The sequence below is a fragment of the Anser anser genome (genome assembly GCF_964211835.1).
Source record: "Anser anser genome assembly, chromosome: 1".
Classification (NCBI taxonomy): Eukaryota; Metazoa; Chordata; class Aves; order Anseriformes; family Anatidae; genus Anser; species Anser anser.
Window position 1 is genome coordinate 75,921,896 of NC_139720.1, and position 21,652 is coordinate 75,943,547.

A 21,652-nucleotide genomic window follows, 5' to 3' on the forward strand; every position below is an offset into this window, starting at 1 on the left:
ATCCCCTACACAGAAGGGTGAATCCCAAGCTCTCCTTAGAGCACCTTCCACAGATAATATGAAAGATTGCTTCAGTGGTAGTGTCAGTTGTTATCTTTCAAAGTAGAGAGGCTTTTAGGTTTCCTGAAATATCCCCTAAGAATCCTGTGAATTTGTAGGGGGGAAAATAGCCTCCCATACCTGACCAGATAATAAAGTACAACTGCTTTACCTACCGGACAAGTCATCATTTGCAAAAATGTTGGTTTCAGGGGCACAGTAGAAAGGAAGACCCAAGAATACACACACCTTGTCCTAAATTTATACCCCAGTACTTCCCAGTGGCTGCCTTAATTAATTGCTTTAGTGATGGTAAGCTGCCAGTCATTAAGATCTTCATTATGAACTGCCCCAAAAGAGGACTGGACCATTCTATGTTGATTTCCACAAAAACTTAGCTACTGAACTCTGACACAAATTTCGTTTCCCATTCATTCACTGTTTACTGTCTTGTGCACAGTAAAGAGAGTCTGTAAGTCTGTCACCGAACCATCATCATCTCAGGGAAAACATTTTACTGTAGCAACCAGCAGCACCAGGGAGTCACCTCATTGCAAAGCCTGGCAGATGACAAGCCATACCCTCACTTCTCTGCAGCTTGTCAAGGCAACCCCGCAGGCACAGCACATCCTTTGCCCCAGTAAAAATGAGGTCTAGCAGATGTCAAACTTGCACAGCACTCATTTTAAAAGGGGGAGCAAGACAAGTCAAGCATCAGACAGGACTATATATGATACAGAGGCCCACAGAGGAGAATCTAGATGAACCAAAAGAGCACAAAAACCTAAGCAGAGAATGGACAGGCAGACTGCTGAAGAGTTTACAGGAGCTGTGTGAACAGCACTGAGCAGCCCACTGCAGCTAGCTCTCTTCTGCAGAGAAATGCAACTCAAGCACAGAGCTGCCAACATGCAAAGCCACCTATTGTTAATCCATTTTCCCCCTTTTTGTATATAAGATGGGGACCCGCAGGCTGAGAGATCACCTGCTGCAAGATGAAATCAGCCAGCCAGCTTACCACAGCTCCTACCAGGCTCATTACACCACTATAATCCTCACATATGCAACAGCAACGCAGCCCAGTAAATGCATCTTCCCTCCCTGACTGCAGTACTGAGTCTTACTCCCAAGGGCACTTACTACAATCTTTCATAAAGACCTCCTCTGTGTAGCCTGATTTGCCAAGAAGTAATCACTCTCCTCTTCCCCTGGTAATACAAAAAAGACAGAGCTGTAAAGTTATTTAATTGCTGTTTATTCCACAGCCCTCCTTTCCAAAAAAATTCTTTCAGATGTTTTTGATGAGGCCAGATACGTCGATCGTTAGAAAAGATTGCCTCATAGAAACACAATGTTTCAAGAAAACTTGTGTGGAAAAGATGAGTAATTTAGGATGCTTTATATCCCTGAATTTGTCTGCCATTTCTTGCCAGAAGAAATCCATGAACTTCCTTCCTTTAAATAACACGAAGTACTGAAGGATGCCTGGCAGTGGTGCTGCAGGGAGATCAGGCAAGCCACCAGCTTCTGGCTTCAGGTTCGGGGCTCAGCTGCTAGCTCATTCAGGGGGCCTGAGAGCATCTCTTCCCCACACTGTTTCAGACTACCCCTCTGTGAAAGCAAGAAAATACAACCAACACCCAGGAACCATTTTTCTATACTGACACTGCGGTTCTGCGTGTGCAACCCACACTTTAATGGCCAGTCTTGCTGTAGCTTTTTCAACTTTTTATGTGACACCAAATATTCCCAAAAAGGTCACTACGGAAATACTCACTGACCTAAAGCAGCTACCACTCCCTCGAAGGGAGTCTAAAATGGGGAACACAGATTTGTACCCAGCCTTGCCTGCAGCTCAGGTGTTTGCAACAGATTATTTTGCTTCTGGCTGAGTCCTCAGAAGTTGTGTCAACTCTCACCAAGGAAGGGAAAACCCATCGTTGGCTTTCAGCACCTTACTACACACACACCTCTTTGCTTTACCTGTTTAAAACCATCCATCTCAAGCAAAGGGGTAGTTATGAACTCTACACAGAAAAAAAGAAGTGCTATTCAAGACAAAAGGGAGAAGAAAATTGTTTTTTAAAGAGCAGAACAATTCAGACAGTCAGCATTTGCGAAGAAGTCCTTCTACACACCTCCACGTTTCTGAGTTCCCAAACAGCCTTTCCATACCGCTGTGAGTTTTGTATTATTACTAGCTAGACACAAAGAAACTTAATTGTGTCATATTAACTATTCAGGATTTGACTTCCTATCCAAGGGCTCTACTACTTTTAATTCAAATTGCATGTTATAATGTTGTTAAGCCTATGCAAATCCCACACTGTGAAGTTAGCGCTAATAAATGCACAGGTAATCTTAGAGCCTCCACACAAGGATACTGATACAGAGCTTAAAAATAAGCTTTGTTAGTACAGAAAAATAAAGCGAGCGCACAGGAAATGGTTTTGAAGGCTAGGCTTTGCAAAATCCATCCTCAGTGTCTTTTCAAAGGGCCAGTGAACCACTACATGTCCCCTCAGCTCCCTGCTTAAGCAGGGCGCTTCACCATGTGCTCTGTCGGATTTGCCGCAGGTTGAGGATTGCAGCTGGGATTTGCCATACAACAACCATGCAATTTGAAGACCCACTGGTGCTGTGAAGTCAGGAAAGCAAGCATCAAACAAGATCGACAGCAGAGTCTGCTAACCCAGGCTGACATGGAGCATTTTCTGTCTGAACATAAAGGAGCTGGTTTTGACTCGAAGAGCACTTTTACAGGGTTGTGCACTGACTTCATGGAGCACCGCCTCAACATTTGTTTGCTCCAGCCAGCACTGAGTTAGACCCAGAGTTTTGATGCTAATACTTGCACATCGGAGCACACAGAGAAGGTGCCTGGGTAAGGCTAAACCAATTTTGGATTTTTTTAAAAAAAATATTTTTAGTCCTTGCATGTCAGTCATTGCCTCTTTACAGTATGAGCTGCGAAGATGTGGTCTAGTCACGAACCCCAAGGGAGCATGATCCAGACATATGCACACCTGCTGGCTCAAAAGCTGGAGCTATATGCTCCCCGAGCAGCTGCAATTAGCCCCAAAACAGTCCGAAGGGGTAGGAGGGGTTGGGAAAGGGCCACCACACTGGTCAGAAGACCAAAGGAATAGAGATGCTGTGTGACCACCCTACAGCCTCCCTGAGGTCGCCTCCAACCCAGGCCCCCTCTTTGCTCCTGCTTGCCCAGGAGAGGAAGATGTGGGCGAGAGCAGGTTGTGCTCCAGCTGTGCACAGCTGGCAGGGTCACCAGCTCAAACAAGGTGGGATTGCTCAGGGCTGGACACAGGGGAGCAGGGAACGGGGCTGCAGCCCCTCGTCAGCCAGCCCTCCTGCTTCGCTCAGCATAGCCGCGATGGGGATGATCAGTTGGGTGAGTGCCCACGTAAAGGTGAGCCGTGAGTTACCACTGCAGCAGCTGGGGACTGACTTTGGCCAAGTGTGGGGCTGCCTGGAAGGCAGAGCCAGGAAAGCAATGAAAAAAAGTCCTCAAACCCATACAATTTATCTCACTGGTCCTCCCGGTAGCCCCTTCATTACATCACTCTGTGCCTAACCAAGAAAGAAGGGCCAAACTATAGTGTTCTTTATTTTAGATTTATAGTTTCCCTCCAACTAGAGGTATTTTTAAGCCAGGAAAAAGCAAAAGATTTGTCCTACAGACACTGTAGCAAACTCAGTTCAAAAAAAAAAAAGACCGTTGTTTTCCTAGTCTTTTTAAAGAGGGGAAAAAGACGGTGAACAAGAAGCCAAGATTATTAGCAGACAGAAGAGAAAGCAAAGAAAAAGAGCAATAAGAGCCTTTATTCCCAAGAGCTCCTTTTAAACAATTTAGGAAGCACCAAGCCATGTAGCTGTACTTCCTATGACCGGTAACGTTAAGCTTCAAGAAATGAGGAAGGTCAGCAGGATGGAAGAGCTTCTTACACCCACACTGTGCAAGCAGAGTACCAAACACAAGTGTATCATGCTGGGGCACACAGATCGACTGGAAGACAGACAGCAGGCCCTTGACAAGGGACAGGAAAGCTCTTTCATACCACAGAGTTAAGTGAGTGCGCCAACCAGGTAACTTGCATGTGTCATCCTTGCTCCCAGCTTCAGTCCTGCTAGATATTTTTAACAACAGTACTACTCCGTAGTAAATTCAATTCATGATTAAACACACCGTATTATCATGCTCTTGCTACAAAAAGCATTTGGAAATGATACAAGCAGCTATACACACAATGTGTTTTATAATACACACAGCCTGAGGAGCATCACTTGATTATTGATAGGCAGCCACTTCTGAAATGAGACAGACTTTGAACAGCAGTGCAGCAGGAGGGCAGGGTGCAGGGAAGGAAAATGGCAGAACAAAAAGCACTAAACTGCTGCAGGACTTAGATATACACACTAATTAGCAGAGAGCTTGTCTAAATTGAAAAATTAATTCAAGCAGTGCCTGTAGCTTGACCTCTCATCTGCATCTTTAATTGAAGCGTGGCACTTTTGAGTCAGAGCGAGACAGAGGCAACAGTTTGACTAAGCGCGTTTCAGCAACACCTAAGCAGCAGCACAAGCAGGCAGCGCTCAGGTAAACCCTAAGTCCTGCGAGTTCGCCCCGCTGTTTTCCCCTGTCATGCACACAGATGTGCAGGAACAACGCCCTTGTACCCTATGGACAAATTCAGAGAGCAACTAAACTTTTTATAATATAGACCTCTATACATGTATATACATATATTTACTGTAATATTTCAGTGCTGTATTTATATATACACATACGTAAGAAGCATAGTGCTCTGTATAAATACACACCCCACAGAGAGCATTCAGACCCTGTGGTGTCCTGGCAAGCACAGGCTCTGCTATCCAGAGCACTGCCCTCCTTTCACAGGATGCCCAAGTTCACTTGAGCTCGATTAATGTGCGAGGGGTCTGCTCCACAGGGACACACAGCCAGGACCACCTCTTCCCACAAATACTTCTCTTCAGCCACTTGACACAGGAAGGGTGGCAAGAGCGTTATTTGAGCACTCATGACTTTGTAGGAGCCAGTATTGAGCTCAACGCACGTGGGCAAGGCTCAATTGCAATGGACATTGGAGGGTGGAAAAGCGATTGAGTTACTGGTCCCATGGAAAAGAAGGAGGAAGAGGAGGTGGTAATCACAGAATGGCTTGGGTTTGAAGGGACCTTAAAGACCATCTGGTTCCAACCCCCTGCCATGGGCAGAGACAGCTCCCACCAGATCAGGCTGCCCAAAGCCCCATCCAGCCTGGCCTTGAACACCTCCAGGGATGGGGCATCCACAGCTTCTCTGGGCAACCTGTGCCAGTGCCTCACCACCCTCTGAGTGAAAAAATTCTTTCTAATGTCTAATCTAAACCTACCCTCTTTTAGTTTAAAGCCATTCCCCCTTGTTCTACCACTACACTCTGTGACAGAGTCCCTCCCCAGCTCTCCTGTAGGCCCCCTTTAAGTACAGGAAGCCTGTCTAGAGCAAGGAGGCATTTGACCCTGAATCAGGATTCCTGAAGTTGGAATCCAGCCAGGAAGCCAAAATAATAGCCCTTATGCTCACAAAACCACCACTGAATCTTGACTGTTCACAAGCTGTCTGGAATGCAGTTTTACATTCATTTAAAAGACAATGCACCCCCCTCCCACCACCCAGAGAAGATACTAATTTGATGCTTTCTCCATTCTTGCTTTGACTGTTCTCCATTATGCAGACCCTACCAACTAAATGTTTTCTTCAAAACAGACAAGTTTTATAGTATAAAAATACACACAAAAAAAATCAGTCCTTTCTCCCTGATGCCACTGGAAACCTTTAAGTATTGCACATGCATACATATGGAAATTCTGCTTCTACCTGGATTAGGTGTCTGCAGTGTTTCTTTGAATCATCTAGCTCCCGTGTCTTATGCAGGAAATTAAATTAACACAAAGATCATAAGAGCTTCAATTTGCAAAACTACAGACTGGCACTCTGCATTACAGTAGGTGGTTGACCGAGCATCTTGAGACAAGATCTTGTCCAAAAGCCTTGTCCAGAAATTCAACACCACCATTTACTATCCCAGCAACGCAGTCAGTGAATGGAAAACAACCACAAGAGCACAGCCAAGCAACCACTCCTCCTGCTCATAGACTCAATTGATTCACAGTCCTAAAATCTGCAGGTCTCTGGTACCAGCTAACATAATCCAATGCAGCGAGGGCTCTGCACACCATGTAGGTGGGCAGCCCCATCTCAGATGAGCTCGGGATCCTAAAGAGGAGAGATGGACGAAAGAAGGAAAGAAAAAGAGTGCAGCAACATACCTGAGCCCTGGAGCCACGAGCAGAGCTCAGCCTGGCCTTGTCCACCCCAGCAGCTGTTCAGTCCCCCAGCACAATCAACTTTTGTGCTAAAGCTGAGGCGCAGTATATATTCCAAACAAATATTCCTTAAGGGGGGGGGAAGAAGAAAAAGAAAGATGCAACAAGCAAGACTTTGGGGACAGCTACTTCTGCTGACAAGTTCGTGGCTTTAGCCTATTTTTAGGCAAGTTGTCTTTGCAGATGCCAAAATAACATCTCTCCCCCCTACACACATACACAGCTGGACAGGAATCATCACACAGCCTGACGGACAGCGCCTGCATCTATCACAGATGTGAGTTACGAGAGGAAGTCTCGAGAGGCAGCCTCCTCTCTGGAAATCCAGCCACAAGCAGTTAATATGCTCATCTGCTGAGCAAGCAGCAAAGGGGAGGAGGGACCCACAAGTACAGGGGACGCAGTTAGCAAGTTCCTTCCTTGCCTTCAGCAGCATTTCCTCTATACTTTACTCCTAAGCAGCACACTTGAAAAATCAACGCGTGATTCCCACTGTGTAATACCGAATTGGTCCTTTCCTCAAACAGAGGCGCAATGGGCACAGAGGATCAGAGCTCACAGTCAGAAACTGCCTCCCCAGCCCCGCAGAGGGGTCACATGCCTGTTGGCACCCACCAGACCCAGACAATCTCCTCGTGGGCAGAGGAGGCGGCCAGACGGCAATAGTGCCACGTTCACACCCGCAGACAAGCCATGCTGAGCTCTCGTGCCAACCTGCAGTTCAAAACCCTTCCACAGTACCCCTACCTCCCCACTCCCAGCCCCCAGGGCTGCTCCTGCAAGGTGGTGCTGGGAACCCTCCGAGTGCCACGCTGCTCTCTTTAAGCCCAGAAGCACACCAGTCCATCACTCGCCTCCATCAGTTTTTGACACCAGCACCAGGCCCAGAGCGCACACATTTTTGTAGGCTTGTCACTTTCTGCAAGGCGTAAACGCTCACTGGGAGAAATGTGCCTAATCCAAAGACGCAAGCCGGCAAAGCTTCATGTCCCTGTGGGTGACCTGGGCTCCATCCAGTGAAAATAATCCTGGCCTCCGAGGCTGTCCTCCCTGCTGGGAAGTCCACCACACCTTCACGCCAGTGCTGGGAAAAAGGGTCAGGGCCAGAGCCAGCTCCCCCAGCAGCAAGCTTTCCTGCTTCTGTGGCCAGTGTCAGGCTCCCTGTTGTCAGCCTGGCCACCAACCAACCCTCAGCATGCCCCAAGCACCGCAAGAGGCTCTGCAGCAACGAGGCAGCCTCCTCCTGCCCACTTGAAGACTGACCCGACCAGATTGTCTCCCCCTGGTCTCCATATCCCTGGGACACACTCTTATCGCTGTCAAACACGCGGAGTGAGCACACGTACCTGGATGATAAGCAAGATCCCATCAGGTAGGCTAACCAGCTCCAGGCCAGCCCACGGCACGCAACCTGCCCTCTTCCTTTCTTGCAGGGAGGAGCACACGAGCCCACAACCACAAATTCATGCTGAGCAGGCCCATGCTTTGTTCAGCTCCCTTACTTCATCTTCGGCACTGCTGCACCCACAGCTCTCTCCCATAAATCCTTCCAAGGAGCCTCGCTTCTCGCAAACGCCCACACAGTGAGCTTGGAGCACTGGTTTGTCTCAAAACTTCTTCGAGCCTAATACAGGCATGGCCAACTTCTGGAGGGGGATTCACTTTTTGTTCTTCATAGTCTTAAAGCTATGCAACATGCTGAATCTGTGCTACAATCTCCTGTTTATTGTGGAAGGTGTAACACAGTTTAATTTGGATTAATCTCACATATGGCTTCTATCATGCTCCGGAGAACCTTTGGCTGCCCTTGCATGTCTGTGTAAACATTGATGAGATCCAGGCAGGAGGCTGTGGAGATGGGAGACAAAGTTCCTGCCTCAAGGCTTTGTAGTGCAAGCTGGACAAGCAGGATTAAAGACAGGATTCTGCACTTACCAGAGGATTCCACGGCAAGTGGCAGGTCACACAGCAGGGCACAGCTGCAGGTAGGGAGCCCGTCCTCCAGCAGGGAACGTGACTAGGGGTCACACACATGTCGGCTGCCGAGGACCCCCTTCCTCTCATCACTGCCAGGAGTGGCAAACAGGACAGGAGGCACTGGGTCTGGCCAGATCACATGGCACTGAAAGCTTACAAGATAGAGAGCTGCCACACCTGGGATGGCGAGGGGCAGCCGGCGAGATGAGCACACCCGATGCAAAACCCCAGAGCCTGGAGGGATCTCTTCTGTTGTTTTTAAGTCAATCATTAATTCAGCCAAATGCCTCGGTCTCCTTACAATAGGAAGTGTTATCAGGGGATAAGACTTCACCCCACTTTTTAAGGTAAGGCACGACAGGATTCTTCATCACATGTGACAATGAAGCCAGGCCTGAATCACCACAGCCATAAAAAGATGGTATAGCACATTTTGTAAGAGGAGGAATTAACTGCAGTATCACAGCCAAATTCCAACTTAGCACCACTAGTCCAGCTGGATGCGCTGTCCTGAATGACCAGGACACCAATCCTAAACTATTGCCACATGTTTGTAACCTCCCTACCCGTTCAGTCTCTCCCTTCCAGAAGAGATGCTGCAATAAATCAGTGTATCAAGGCAAGTCCCTACAGAAACATTATCTTGTCCCAATTACTTCTGCATCTACAGGTGCCTGACAGTAAGATTAGCCTTGCCTAACTGCAGCAGACCTCATTCTGCACCCTGTTATTTTTGTGCCATGCCCTGAAGTGAGCGGAGCAGCATAAGGCACAACTACATGCACAGGACGACCTCCCATATGCTTTGACAACTGCATTTTCATACCAGCATTGTATTTCACTAGGAGCAAAGTGACTTTTCAGAACAGCACGTCAAACATCTTCTCTTCACAGAACAAAACAGGCCCAGGCATTTATTGTGAGACACTCAAACACAGACTCACCACAATTTTTGCTCATCGTGTCTCCGTGGTGTTTTTACTGATGAATGAATAAATTATCATTTACATCAAAGGCAAGGTTTCCAGTTGGAAATTATTTACTTTCCTCTCAATCGCAGAAGCTCTGGCAAACTCATCCAAGATACAGATTATGTACAAACCAGCCAGCAAGTGCTTGCACGCTGTGAGCTGTTCAAACAGGAATAATTCAATCTTTTTGTAGTCTTACCCTAGCTAATTTGCCACAAGCTGTCTCTTTTCAGATGCTACATGAAACACGAGGGGAAAAAAAGCTGGATTTAGCTGGTGCATTTACAATCAGTTCATCTACCAAGAGCTCAGGTCAGGTAGTTTTCTAGTTAAAACAACTCATTTTTTCAGCCTCACAAGGTTAAAGGAACAAAAATTTATTGCAGTAACCAAACACCCGACAAGCGTGCAACAATTACTTAACTAATGCAAACGATTTTCAGTCTGCATGCAAGGAATGTATGGGATAATTGTAGGGCACTCTCTTCCATTAGCATTTTGCAAGTACTTTTTAGGTAGTCATGGAGACATTACAGCCTTTTTCTTCTCGCTGTCATAACTAGACAGCTATTGATTTATTTGTAAAAATTCCCTGAAAGAGAGCAGAGGAAGAGGGAGTTTTACGCACCACAAGGTCTGAGCGCAAGAAGCTGAAGACTCGAAAGGATTTTAGAAAGAGATAGCAGCATGGAGGCCTCTTGCAGAAGGTAGCCCTGAGCTCCAGGTACTGCTTTAGCACTTCTGCCAAGTCAGAAGGAAAAAACATCCACCACTAGGTAACACGCAGGCAACAGAGGGACAGCCTCCCAGCCTGGTCCAAAAGGAATAATGTATCTAGCTCTACCTGCCACCACCCTGTACAAAAGGAGGCGATCTCCAAGGGCCTGCTGTGGTTTTACTATAACAAAAAGCTCTCTGGAGACGTGGTAGGACTCCATCCTTGCAATGTTGCCACCACCAGCAGGGCAAACACGGTTCCAGCTTCCAACCTCACTTTCAATGCTCTTTGTAATGCCTGATAACACTCACCAAGTGGAATGAAGAAGGAAGGGGATGTTAAGTTTGGGATTGTGCAGAACTGCTTTTACTATGGAAAGTTTTCAATCACTGAATCAACACAGGCAATCACCACACAGGGCTAGAAGACATCCCCTCTCCTCCCAAGCAGCATATGTGGCAGTCACTGCAGGTGATCGGTCCCTCCTCTCTATGGGAAAGCCTTTTGACAAATGTCTTGTCCAACTTCTCTGCACATCACCCTCCTTTCCCTCAGCAGCTCTAGAGCTTCTATAAGCAGAACAAACGCTGGTCATCAGCAGCCATTTCCATCATGATGCCCAAAACAATTCCAAAAGAAATGCCATTTGCCATATTGACATCTTTATGATCAAGCACTTCTGCATATGTGGATTTAAGAGCGTGTGTCATGACAAGTGATTCTGAAAGCCAAACAACTGACCTGGAAAAGACTGCATCACACAGATAAGGACGTGCAAGTAATTACAGATTCAGGTCCCATTCAGAAACTCTCAGTAATGAGAACAATATATCAGGCTCATAACAGATTTTTCCCTTTGGATAAAAACAGAGGAAAGCCTATTCGACCAAAATATTTTTCTTATATTCACCTTAGACACAGTCACAACAATGGAGCCCAAACCTGCACGATTATCTTCCCCACCAAGCTGCAGGAAGTTTACCAGCACCACCCTGAAAACAAATCACAATGCTCTTACCTCCACGTTGCATTTTAAGCCTCACAGCTGTTAACAGAAAGGATGCTCTCTAGCAGTGCTGCAAACAGAGGGACAGCCAGCCAGACGCTGCTGCAGAAGCATGTCCACGGACGAGGGACCTGTTACTACTCCTGGCATGTAACGCTCACCCATCTATGCAATTGAATCATCGATACTGCTTCATTAATTCCTGTGGAGGCTTGGAAGGGGGAAAGGATTCATAATCCACAGGAAGCTTGCTGAGAAACGTCATCACAGCCTTTGGGGCGTATGGGTGCTGCCGCCATGGGTGGAAGCACAGGGTCTAGAGACCATCAAGGCACTTTCACCGCTCTCGGCAGCAGTCAGACTGGCCCATGCTAAAAACACCCCAGCCACAGCTATGCTGCGTACACCTGCGAGGCTAGGGAGTGTAAGGGGGGCACATCTGCACCCCCACCAAGGGCAGTGAGAAAAGACGCACTCACACGGTGTCCAAATTCCTGATTGTGCTGTGGGTCCTGTGGACACCCCTGGAAACAAGTTTCTATACCAGCACTGTCAGAGGTTGCAATGGACCTGCCCAGCACTGCATGGGAGGTGGAACACCAACAGGACATGTTAGGAAACCTCTGAGAGGACACTTTTGGTTGGAACCTGTTAATAACAGGTTTCATACCCAAAGGAAGAGGTAGACTAATGTAAGCCACTATATGCTCTTTCTGGAGAGGACAAAAAACACAAAAACAGAAAAGAATCCCAACCTAAGACAAAAAATTCTCTTTCATTTAAAGAAGAAAAACAAGTTCTTAGACCCAAGCTTAGCCAAGATACATAAATATGCATTTCTGAACTTTCCATTGATGTTTCCTTTAAAAACGTAAATTAAAAGTGCTGTCACATGTTAAATGAACTTTGGTTACATGAAAAAAAAAGCTGAATGGTTCTAAGATCCAACTGACAAGCCTTTTCAGATCCCTGCTCTAAACCAAAACCAGCTTCCCACAGATTTAAATTAAGAGTAAAAAAATGCCTCCTTTGCTTAATGTTGTTTTGAAAGCAGGTTAGAAGGCACTACAAAGCTAGCACCCAAACCATTGGGAGGCACCTAGCTCCCATGTGCCTTTCCCAGAGATTAGCTGGTCAACACGCCCACCTCTTCCTGAGGCAGACCTTGCCCCACTGTGTGCACAGCAGTGGACAGGAACTGGGGAGAAAACGTGAAGGGCCCCCTTGCAGCACAGAGAGGTCCCCAGGAGGTACGCTACCCAAAGCGCTTGTCAGCTACGCTACAGAGGACCTTGCATTTTCAGCACATCATCATCTTGGGAGGATTAAGTTTTTGTCTCGTTCTCATAAAAGGACCTCAATGTACCACCCCTCCCCACCCATTGAGCAAAAGCCTATCAGAGGTGCTTTCATGAGAGGAGGGAGAGCAAAAAGGCTCCAGCCGAGCAGCAGAGGGAGCAGAGCCATTCATTACGCCACCACCTCCCATCACAGCAGCCTGCCTTCCAGCATGGACATTTGGATGGGGAATCCAACACTGCTCCCAGCACCAGGATTGCTCCTGGCCCCCACACAGCCACCACTTCCCCAGCATGGCCCCATCCATGCCCTTGCCTCCATCTGCACCCTATTCTCTGCAGCTCTCTGAGGCAACACACTCTACACACTTCTCCGGGATGGACAAAAATAAACCAGTGCTACATTTAAGCTAGGTGGTAGAGAAGACACTTTGAATCTACCAGAAAGCCTTACACAGCAAGGTAGAACAGCAGTCACATGGCTGGTATCTATTAATATCCCTCTACACTCTAACTGCAGAAATCCCAATTAGCTACATGCTCCCTCTCTCCTTGCCAATGCTTCACCTCTGCAGGACTTTTTCATGACTTGAGTACCTGACCCAAGGCTAAGGAAAAACAGATTCTAGCAGCATCCATACAGCAAGGGTGATTTTTACAAACCCACACTGCCCGTGCCCTTGTTGAGCTGTGTAGAACCCATGACCAGTGCTACAGCCATGCGGGATAATAACTATGTTCAGAAACACAGCAACAGCTCAACGCTTTTGTACAATGAAGATACTTTTTGTCACCTGCCGGTTGAGACAGATGTTAATTATTAGCATCATGCTCTGCACAACCTTAATTTGATCCTACGCACACCTTCACATGCCAATCTCATGACTTCTGAAAACACAGAGACCAGCCTCCAAGGGCCTGCACATTATTCTCCCCATACTTACACTCCCTGTGATTCAGGCCACTTAAAATAGCTCACCTGCTTCAACAATGCTTATACCTTTGAGGCTGGATTTCTCCCTGAACCTATAGCTACAGCTAATGCGTATGTATACTTTAAAGAGAAAATATCAAGTCAAGACTTCAGGAAAACACCTACCTAGACTTTCTGGACAACTCTAGATCCTTTGAATGGCACTGAAGTTCGCTGAACACTGGAGGTTCTGCTCAGTTCAACAGCTGCCTTGCCAAAAGCCTTTCAGTGTCACATAGCACACCAAGTAAACCCAGCACATCCTCAGAGTCGGTGACTGACTGCAGGAACCTCAGATCAACTGCTGGGTGTGCAGCAAGCATGCTGCCCCTGCCCTTTCCCTTAGGGGTCGCCAGGAAAGCAGTAGCCAGCAATAAACCACAAGCCACAGAAACTACCGCGATGAACTGAACGCAGCCTGCGCAAGCCATGGCTTGGTCACTCCCTTCAAGCATGAACGTTATCAAACCTTAACCGTACCTCACTGCTGTAGAGAGGGAAACCAGTTCCAAAGTTCTGCTGAGTTCTGCTTCGAGAGGCAAACGCCAATAGAACAGCTTCTGATTCACTCCCTGAATTCCTTTCCTTGGACAAAAGAAAAAATACATCGTTATTTTTAAGGACCTTCTATTTGAATTTCAGAACTTGCCGTGAGATGTCCTATTCCTCACACAAAGCCAGTCATTCAGCCCATGGATGTCCAACCACATAACCACAAGCGAATCAGGTTCATGAGGCCATGCCCACCACACAGCACAGGGACAGCCACGTGTAAAGCTGTCACGGGATCAGTCACCACCCTTCCTCAGGAAGGGATCCTACTGCTAATTTGATAAGTGTGTGTGTGTTCCTGATTCTGTCATTCATAAAAGATCACTACAAGGGGAAAACTTGAAAATGAGGAGATGGGGGCTGGGCTGTTCAGCAGCTTGCTTGTTTTTACCACATGAAAGCTATGTTCTGTTACCAGCTAAAGTCTGGGAACGTTGTATCTCCCTTCAGAACCACTGCAGTCTTATGAATTATTTGGGGTCATCTCCTACTTTCATATTTTAATTACACACTACACTTTTCCCCTAGATTTTTGTTTCAGAATTGATCAGCTTGAGAACAGGCATGTAAGACCATATTATCATCATAATTTCCACTTATTTTCCCACATCTGTAATACAGCAAGAAAAAAGTTGTCCTCCCACTTCTGCCACATTTGGAGTTACGAGAAAACTTTAAAAATCAGATAACCGCTAGCATAAATCAGCACACTTTAAATCAGAGACATAATTATAGGGCTGCCTTTAACAGTGCTAAGATTCCCCAGTTCAGAGTTCTGATGCTGTAGATGCTGTAATAGCTGACTCAAGTCTTTGCCGTAAGTTCTCCACTAACATTTAGGAAAAAAAGCCTTCAAAGAAAGATGCAAGTACAAATCAAATTTTGGACCAGTGCACTCGATCTTGGAGCCCTTTGCTCACAGATGGCATTCAATGGGATTTTATTCATTCAAGAGTTGTAGCACTGTGCCTACCAGAAGTGTGACTGCCATCAAGATGCATGCACATGGCTGCTTAAAGTCAGACTTTTTGTTATTTCTGTCTTACTTCTGGCACCGTGAACCAGAGACTCCTTAAATGGCCTCTGGCCCTGGTTCTTTGGCACAACCAGTATGGCTTAATGAGGCAGAGCAACAGCAAGCAGCCTTACCTTAACAGAGAGTGGGACACCAGCCTGGTGCCGGACAGGTTATCCAATCTCCCTTGCCTAAGTAATCTCACATGTTTTGGCTTTTGCATCTCCCAGCAGTTTTAGCAAGATTCACACTTGTGCCATGCTTTTGATGAAAGAGAAGAAAATCTCTACTCTACACCAGGGGCTGTTCCCCGTGGTCCTGAGACAACATGCAGGAAAAGATGCAGCATGCAAGCAATGAGGGCAAGATTTAGTGGCACTCCCCCCACAGATCACCTCTCACAGAGACAGCACTGGTGAAACTTTAGCTCTCGTGGCCTGGAGGGACAAAGCAGTCAAAAGCAAGACAGTGCAGGACTCCCACCCAGGGGAAAAACTGCTGGGGATCAGTTGGGTTTGCCAGGCTGGACTGCACAGCCCAAGCCCTTCCACATTCTCCTCCTGCCTTCTCTGTTACAGATGAAGGTGGCTAAGGAGGGCACAGGGAGAAGGAAGAATACAGCTATGGCCGGTTTCAAGACCTGTATCTAAATATATTTCCACTGAGAAAAGAAATCAGCTCTTTACATAATTGGTTTATCTTGGCCTTCTGACAGAAACAGAAGCAGAGCAGTTCGAAAAAGCATAAAGCTTTAAAACACCACATTTTCCTCATGTACAACGTAAGTCACAGAGGGGCAAAATGCTCTGGAAGTTAAAGGTATCAGGAAATCACATATGCCCGTAGCAAGGGCAATGCATACACAATGGGCAAGCAACTGAAAATCCAGTGTGATGACTTAATTATTGATGGAAAATTCAATTATTTACACAGAATTAAAGTTATGATCTTGGCAGCAAACACTGTTAGAAAAATAACAAATGTCCAGTCTTCTCTCCCTGAGCTGGACCAAAACACTAGCCAACTGGGGAGAGAGGGGTGGAAACAGAGAGGGGGAAAACTGATGCATCACTGCCTGCATCTTGCTGTATGTTCATGGCTGAACACCCTTGCTAGGGCACTCAGAGCAAGGAGAGAGCCAAGGCAAAGATCCTACCAGAAAGGCACCAAGATAGGTGTTACAGCTCAGCGTACCCATCTGCTGAGCTCTCAGTCGCCTGAAGTTAGAGATGTAACAGCTGCTGATAACAATCCTGTGGCAAGAGAAAAACCATCCTCCAAAAGGACCAAGCTTTAATACTGGACTGGGTGCTGACTTCTCAAGAACCAGGAGATGTAATCTCTCAGAAGTAACACACTGTCTTTCCTATGACAGGCTACAAAGATTAGTGTTCATAAAACCACTGTCTTCAAAGCGCTATCTGAACAGTGAACGTTGTTGATTTCTGAGATCCTCCACTCACAGATCACCTGTTCAGCAGAGATCCTTCCAGCAATATCGCTCACTGTCCGACCAAGGCACAGGGCAGGCTGATGCCCTTGTCCCGCTGCAGCCAGAACAGCCAGCACACATGCAAAGACTGGCACAGGAGGAGAACAAGACATGGTATTTCTGTTAAGGAGACACCACAACACGTAACCTGGGCTCTGGGCACACAAACGGATATACAGCAGGGCAAGGCAGGGTGTGAATTCATAGCAGATGATGAATAGATGTTAAGTGAGTGCCTGGGTGTAGACACCAGCAGTAAACACAAGGCAAGGCAATGTAGTTTACCTCTCTTGGACTGCATCCAAGAGCAGAGTCGCTAGTGAGATGACTAATGGGATCTCACAATGACAAATGGGGGGAACACCACTCAGCCTAAATTTAGGAAGGTACTAAGTGGTTTTATTTATTAAGGTATTAAGTGTTTTTATTTATTCTTAATACACAGCTGTACACAGAAGCTGCACACAAGAAGAGCAAACACAACAATGCCTGCCTGCCAAAGCGAGGCCGTACAGAAATAGGCCAGAACATAATCACAGATCTTTAAAGAAGTAACAAAACTTGAGCTTTGCTTTGAAGCCAGAAAATAACAAAGGTATAGGTGGATGAGAAGCAGCCACCTCAGGTATAGCAACCTAACCTGCACATTGCCATTTAGGAGCTGAGGCACAGGTCACCAGCACCTTAACAAATGGCATGGAGATTGTCAGCAGTGGGACAGGGGCTTCACCAAACTCTAACACCACAGAAATTTCCAGGATGCTCCACTGTCTCCCTGAATCCTGTCAGATATTTGGGCTATTTCTTTCTCTACCAAAAACTACTCCAAACCAACAGACTCCCCAGGAACAAGCATTTACTTTCTTGCAGTCCTCTTACCGAATCCCAGGGGCCAAGGGCACGTTTTGGACTGTCATATCAGACCTGTGACACAGGCACCTCTCTGTGCTCCCTCGCCATCACAGACAACACACGATTTGAAGCACCACAAAGGAAACTAGTAACTCTAACGGGTCTGCAGCAGCACTATCTTGTACTCAGTAAGCCAGAGGTACATTTTGATGCCATCAGATCACTGTTAAGAAAGTAAGCAAGCCGCCTTTGTTCCAGATCTCTTACTTCAGAGGAGTACGCTTCTCCTCATTGAAACTGTCTCAACTCCTTGATGCAGTGTAAGGCAGAAACACCACAGACACCCTACTCTGGCAGATTTAAGACAAAACCTCCTGCAGCATGTGGGACCATGCACATCAGCACAGTGTTTCCTCTCCTCAGACCATCCTGACCCGACTGGTGATCAGAGAGCAGATGTTGTCCTCCTCATCACCGGTGAGCGATGGGACCACGCTGGCAGCACCAGGTGAGAACGAACCTCAGCGTCCTGGGAATGGCTGTAATTTCAGAAACGCCAACAGTTATCCTCACAGACACAGCTCGCAAGCAAAGTCTCCCAGTACATCTCCAGAGATCTTTTAATCAGAACCCCATTACTTCCCGCCACACATTTTATACCGCAACAGACAGCACAGCCCAAAGCAGAAACATGACTCGCCTCTATGTAGGAACAGAAGATGACATTCAGCAGAGCCTTCTGCCCCATGTGACATCCCTGACCTCAAGGCACTCCACCCTGCATGGAAGCAGAAATGTTACTCGCAGATTCTTCCACAGCACCGATCTGCTGTGGACACGTGCAGAGGACAGAGCAGCTCAAACGTTCTTCAGCTGATCTGCTAAACCTAGAACTGAGCCAGCACACAGGATGAAAACCCAGGGCAAAACTCACCGAAGCTGAGGAGGTGTCTGAATCTGGCACAACGTATTTTGACTTGGGCTCTTGACAGAGTTACAGCAGCTGTTGAATACCTAACAGCACCTTGCTCAAAAGCAGCGGTGCCTCAGAATAGGAGCAATGCTGCTGGAAAGAGAGACGGCTCTCATGGGCCCAGCTCTGCAGCCAGGCACACACGTGCAGCTGACGCTGCTTTCAGGGAGGAGAGAAACAGCAGCTTCATACTCCAGGCATGGCAACATCGCTCTTTAAGAGCCATGCAGCACACACTGAGTCAGTCTCTCACTGGCACACCAAACAATTCCCCCTGCTTCTAGGAGCTGATCTACACCACACAGCTTTTCAAGAAATTACACTAAATCCTATTGTCAAAACTCCCCCAGGATGGCTTCCACCCAAAGTGTGGAGTGCTGCAGCTCCTCGCTTCCTACCAACACAAAAAAGTCTCTCTAGACCAAAACGCTTGCCATATTTGGAACCAAAACTTAAAACAGATTTCAGTTTTCCTGGTTTCTGGGATGCCCCTGCAACCTGTCTGTAGCGCTGCCTCATGAATCTCACCAGTTTTACTGAAATCTGTGTTCACGTTTTTATTATAACTGCAAGCCACTTTTGTCCTTGACAAACATAAATCCTCAAGCAACGGCTGCTACCTTTAATAGAAGCAATAAATCTGGATTTGGCACACCGAAACATCTTGCTGTCAGATACTCAATCATGTAAGCACAAAGAATATTCTCACTCCAAGTGACCCATTTTTGCTGCTTAGTTTTTGGATGCAGACACTCATTGCTCAATCGTGCTGCCATTTCAATACATGCCAGAGCTCACACGTTTTGCTGCTGGTAGTATCCGAGCTTGGGCTGAAATAAACAGAACCAGCAGAGTCTGAAGGCTCCAGACACAACCGAATGCACGTCCCAAACACTTCATTTGTGTTTGCCCCAAATCATCAGCACTGCACTTCCACAGGAGAGCACAAGCATGATGTTATACCGCAGCAAAGCGCTTAACGGCATAGCTTATTTCTTCCCGTGGAAACAGCTACATAGGTACAAAGCACCTTTTCACTGCTACAGCTGCGCCTCAGCCACAGTGTGAGCTAGCACAGCTATTTCAGCTCGCCTAAGTCCCAGAACTAAAAGAAACAGACCTAGAAAAAATAATTACAGGATGTAAGAACCCCAGGCCTTAAATCAAAACACATTTGCTCGTGCAGGATACGACTCCCAGCCGAAGTTTCACAGCACTCCTAACTACACCGTCCCACCACAGCCCGCACCGATGAAAGCAGAGGCTCCCGCTCCCCAAAACATCCCTAAACGCTCCTCCGGGCACGCAAGCCAGCTCTAGGGCGCTCACCAGGGCCGACTCCAGCTCAGCTCCAGCCGGGCTGCGGCGGGGTCACGCTCCCTCGCACGGCCCGGGGGCGGCAGCCCGGAGGGAGGGCAGCCGGGCTCCTCCACCCAAGCCAGGCCAGGACCGCGGGCCAGAGGCTCCAGGGGGCCCCGTGGGGCCGGGGTTAGGCGGCAGAGAACCCCTCTCTGGGAACGGGAGCAGGCGGCGGAGACCCCCTATGGGGACGGGAGCCGTCCAGCCCCGGGGGCACACGGCCAGGCGGCGGCCCCGGGCTCCGCGCCCGCACGGCGGCGGGACGGGACAGGGCAGCCGAGCTGGGCTACGCTGGCTTCGTGCCGAGCCTCAGGAGTCCCCCCGCAGTAGCCCGGCTCCCCCTTACCTGCGCCCGAAGCCGCACCGGGCACTCCCAGGTCGGCCGCGCCTCTGCCTGCCGCCTGCTCCGGGCGGCCCCGCCTGGCACACGGCGGCCAAGACCCACCGGGGCCGCACCGCGCCGCGCCGGCCGCTCGCCTCGCTCCCCGCCCCGGGGCCGGGCCTCCCCGACGGGGCGGGCGGCAGCGCCGGGCCGGGCTGGGGCCCTGATTGGGCCCCACCGCAGTCACTCGGCCGGCGGAGGCAGGCGGGTAAGGAGCGGCGCTGGTCGCCCCCCCCCCGCCGTCCCTCAGCCCCAGCCCCCAGGTGCCGGGTGGCCCTCGGCTTTCTCTTGCCGACTTCGCGCTTCGGCTGCCGGTTCTTGCTCTCTGCCGCCGGGCTGAGATATTATTCCGCATCCCTCGGACGGCTCCTGGAGAGCCCCAAGCGTCGGTCGCGGCACCCAGCTCCGTTGGCCGGAGGGAGAACACCGGCCCTGCGCGCCTGGCGGCCAGGTCAACCCGCAGAGCCTGGGCTCGGGATTCACTTGACGCCAAATTTCTTTATTCCCGGAGCTCTTCCTCCCGTCCCCTCCTCCACAGGACGGGTTAGACAAAGCGCTTAATTTAATCGTTTTGGATGTGGAAAAGTGGTTTGGTTGTGCATCGTTTCTGACTGTAACTTCTAAAAAAAATGTGAAATCTATTCAGAACCACATGGAAAGTAAACATTTTGAGTTCTCGACCTGATTTGGAGCGTGCCATTCACTGTTCAAGCACAGTTTACAGAGAGGAAAAGCTGATGCAAAACACCTTTTTTCTGGCAGGTTACCAGCCTGTGGGGTTGGCCACAAAGCTGGAGTACATCACAGATTCAAGAGGGGTCAAGTCTTAGGCTGCAATTAGAGAAGGAAAGGCAGCCACATGGTTACTAATCCCTGGTCTTCCTTTGTATCTTCTAGTTCTTCCATCTCAAAACTCTGGTGGCTAACTACAGTTTTTGACATTGCTGTATCACCTTCTACAGTTGGTCTTTTTGCCCATTTTCTCAAACCTTCATTGAGGCTGTCAATGTTACTGTTTTGCTCTGCAGCTTGCTGTTGGCTACACACTAGTGCCGGGCTCCTGGGTCGAGCTCTCCATCCTTTGTCCTGATGAGACATGACCTGATGAGAGATGACTGGTGTTCACTTGCACCATAGCAAGCTGTTGGAACAACTGTTGATCTCCATGCTTGTCAGTCAGTTTTCTGAGTCAACTATTCATTTCTGGTAACTCTGGTAACTCCTCTTTTTTTTTTCTTTTTTTTTTTTTTTTTTTTAACACTAATTCAGAAAGTGAGGGTTCTTATTAAAGTAATTCAGAAGAGCTTTATTAGGACGGCATACAAGTGAGATTCATCTGAAAGCAAATCTGAACTGACAGAACATTTCAAACAACTGTTTGCATCAAAGAAAATACCTTTGCAAGTTAAGACACATCTCTGATAAGGCTTTCTGAAATGCTTATCTCTCATCTCCCAAAATAGTTTAGCCTTTTTTGCTCGAGGCTGGTTTGCAAGGAAAGGTTGATTTTCTCTACCTTTGTGAAAATGTGGTATCTGAGAATGCAAGCATCTCAGAAGTCCCTCCTGTGAAGGCTGTGGGAGATCATGACAAATCAGAGTGTTTTCTAACATTTTTCATTGCTTGAGCAGGTGAAA

The 21,652-nt window shown here is 47.9% G+C and overlaps 1 protein-coding gene across 32 annotated transcripts in view; it reads right to left on the reverse strand.

Moving 5' to 3' along the window:
- PPFIBP1 (PPFIA binding protein 1) overlaps window positions 1-20,140 on the reverse strand; it is a 110,992-nt gene extending 90,852 nt beyond the window's left edge. For 12 of the 32 annotated variants that reach the window (XM_083812789.1, XM_083812820.1, XM_083812811.1 and 9 more), the window contains exons 1-2: window positions 19,980-20,139; window positions 13,871-13,975 (exon numbers count right to left, since the gene is read on the reverse strand). The gene's annotated coding sequence lies outside the window, so the exon portion shown is untranslated. Of the gene's footprint in view, window positions 1-7,793; window positions 7,991-13,870; window positions 13,976-17,735; window positions 17,841-18,001; window positions 18,080-19,979 lie in introns of those variants that run through there. The other 20 variants (XM_083812823.1, XM_083812803.1, XM_083812799.1 and 17 more) reach the window with 6 other exon arrangements.
- Window positions 20,141-21,652: the final 1,512 nt, after the last annotated feature.